The sequence below is a fragment of the Otolemur garnettii genome, unplaced genomic scaffold (assembly GCF_000181295.1).
Source record: "Otolemur garnettii isolate 467f Iridium unplaced genomic scaffold, OtoGar3 scaffold00008, whole genome shotgun sequence".
NCBI lineage: Eukaryota > Metazoa > Chordata > Mammalia > Primates > Galagidae > Otolemur > Otolemur garnettii.
Genome location: NW_003852403.1, coordinates 2,064,864 through 2,068,094, shown reverse-complemented (window position 1 = coordinate 2,068,094; position 3,231 = coordinate 2,064,864). Strand labels below are relative to the sequence as shown.

Sequence of the window (3,231 nt, the reverse complement as noted above, 5' to 3'; positions counted from 1 at the left end):
ACTCGCTCAAGCCCAGAAGTTGGAAGTTGTCATGAGCTGTGATGCCACAGCACTCTACCCAGGGCGACAACTTGAGGCTCTGAAAAAAGAAAAAAGGCTTGGCACCTGTGGCTCAAGCGGCTAAGGCTCTAGCCACATACACTTAAGGTGGTGGGTTCGAATCCAGCCCGGGCCCACCAAAACGACGGCTGCAACCAAAAAATAGCCAGGCGTTGTGGTAGGCGCCTGTGGTCCCAGCTACTTAGGAGGCTGAGGCAGGAGACTTGCTGGAGCCCAGGAGTTGGAGGTTGCTGTGAGCTATGATGCCACAGCACTCTACCCAAGGTGACAGCTCGAGGCTCTGTCTCAAAAAAAAATAATAATAATAAAGAAAAGGGTATATAGGAGAGTTATGATGATTGAGTGGCAGTTACATTCGACTTTCCTAGATGCATCCTGTCTACTATGTCATTTAATCCCCACAACATCCTGAAAAGCTCGGTGCTTGCTCAGCCTTGTTTGCATATTTGAATCACCCGGGGGCTGACAACTCTGACAACTCACAGTGTTATGCCTGCATCAGAAGCCCCCACCTCAACTGGGAGCCTGGCAGAAGTGTCAACTCTCAGGGCCTACCCCAAACCTCTTTAAGCTGCATTTTAACAACCCCTGCCCCCCCCCACACACACTTGGTTTGTTACGGATTCTTTATGGGAGGGGGTCTCATTCTGGCTCTTTTGGATAATGACAGCTTATTGCAGTCTTAAACTCCTGGGATCAAGTGATCCTTCTGCCTCGGCTCCTGAGGAGCTGGCTGGGGCTACAGGCATTTACAAACATGCCCCTGCTATGGTTTTGTAGAGATTGATGGGAGGTCCCAGGGGGTGTTGTTATGTTGCCCTGGCTGGTTTCAAACTCCTGCTTCAAGTGATTATCCCACCTCCCAAAGTGCTGGTGTTATAGTCATGAGCCCCTGGGCACCCAGGGCCAAGCTTTGAAGGGCTGATGGGGCTTGAGGGATTTTCAAAGCTCCCAAGTTGTTCTAATATATCACCGGAACTGAGAACCATTGTTTTTGAGGGGTGTTATGAACATTTCGGTTTCATGAAGAGTGATTTAGCTGAGATTTACTCTAAGGCCATTCTCTGCTGCGAATACATGAATATATATTTCTCTCTGGAACTTGGTTTTTTTCACTCACCCCCATTTTATCCTATGGCTGGCTCTAATCTTTCTCTCACTAATTCCCCAAATTCCAAAACCATAGGCCAGCAGGAGAGCTTCAGCCCAAGGCTTTTCACTTTATCACTGTGATGTCATCTACAAGATACCAGGGTCAGGTCTTGTGATGGAGACGCTAAGGAATGAAGAAGTTAAACACACTGCTTAAGGTCATACGGTGGTTGAGGAAGCTTCTGAGTCCTGGCCCAGGGATTTTCAGAAATGCAGGCAGCACTTGTCCAGAGTGGGAGAGAGCAGTGCTCTCAGAGATGAATCACTTGGAATCTTGTTAAATGCAGACTCTCATTCACCAGGTCTGGGCTGGGGGCTGAGTGCCTGCATTTCCAACAAGCTCCCAAGTAAAGCTGATGTTACTGATTTTTTGTGTGTTTGGCCAAAATAACATGATCACCGTGATTCTAGCTGCTGCTTCTTCACTTCCCAGCAGCTGACTCGGGTTCATTCAGTCTCTCTCACCTGCCAGATGATTCAGACCACAGTTTCAAGCTGTGTCTTTGGACTCACGTATCTGCAGACCTCCATGCCAGGCCACAGCCACTGCCAGGCAGTGCTCTGAAAACACCTTGCTTCGGGACTCCCTGTTCATTGTCAATTGAACACACACGTATATTTATTGAGCCTAACTCTAAGTCAAGGACGCAGCTTACACAAGAGAGACAAGTCCCTAATGAGGGGCTTACAGTCTAGTGACAAGTACACGTGTTAAAAAAAAAATTATTACACATTGTGGAAAGTGCTCCAGAGGTCATAAACAAGGGATGATACAGGATGTAACTGGGAGAGGTGCGCAGGAAACACCTCTTTGAAGAGGGAATACGTGAGCTGGGACTTAAAGGATGGGACTGAGGCAGTCTGGTGAAGGGCAAGGGGGAAAGTGCTTCAGGCCCAGGGAAAAGCAGTCAGGAAAGGGTCTGCTGGCGGCGCCTGTAGCTCTGACCACATACACCCAGGCTGTTGGGTTCAAACTCCGCCAGGCCAGCTAAAAATAATGACAACTGCAACAACAACCAAAAATAGCCGGGTGTGTGGTAGGCACCTATAGTCCCAGCTACTTGGGAGTCTGAGGCAAGAAAATCTCTTAAGCCCAAGAGTTTGAGGTTGCTGTGAGCTGTGATGCCACAGTACTCTACCTAGGGGGACAGCTTGAGGCTCTGTCTCAAAACAAACAAACAGTCAAACAACAGACCCTAGGCCAAAGAGGCAGCTGCCTTGAACTAGGTGGCTGTGATGGTAATAGTGAGAGATGGACAAGTTTGGTATGTGGTTTTGGAGATAGTTATGCATGATTCACTAGTGGTTTGAATAAATTTACCATTTTAGATGATTTTGGGTAACAGAAAACCCAATATTAACTGTTTTTAAAAAATAAGGACAACTTACACATTCACACAAATAAAAAATGGGGTTGAGGGTAGACTTCAGGCAAAGCTTAACCAGGGGTCTTGCCCTATTTTTCTGTGATTTTCACTCCCACCCTGTACATATCCATTTATCTTTATACCAACTTTGTTAATGCCTACGGGGTGGTTTCAACAGCACTATACATGTCTGAATGAGAGTTTGCTTCATTCACACTTAGGAGAAGCAAGTATTGTTTCCAACAACCATAAACAAATATTTTAAGCTTGAGCTTGATTGAGCTATCTCTGAACAAATCCCCGTGCCAGGAAAATGAATATGATCGTTGACTTAATACCCCCATTAATCCCGTTTCCCATAGACCAATTAGCTTAGCTGAGTGTTACTGGAAATAATCACCATGGATAATGGGATGGGATCATTGTAATCTTAATTTAGTTCGACCAAGGGAGGTAGAGGTGTGATCAATCCTACTCAAATAGTATATGTGCTAAATAGTGGGGGGGGGGAGGGGCAGCAAGGATTATGAGGAGAAAATGTCAGTTTCCTTATGTAAACTAGATGAGGTTTGAGGATGTGAGAGAACACAAGGATGGCACGTAGGTTTCTGGAGGTGCCATGTGGCTGAGATGAGGAAGACAAACTGCCCTT

The 3,231-nt window shown here is 46.4% G+C and overlaps 1 pseudogene; it reads left to right on the top strand.

Annotated features, from left to right (window-relative positions):
- The first annotated feature begins 3,141 nt into the window (after nucleotides 1-3,141).
- Nucleotides 3,142-3,231, top strand: part of LOC111723135 — a 4,471-nt pseudogene continuing 4,381 nt past the window's right edge.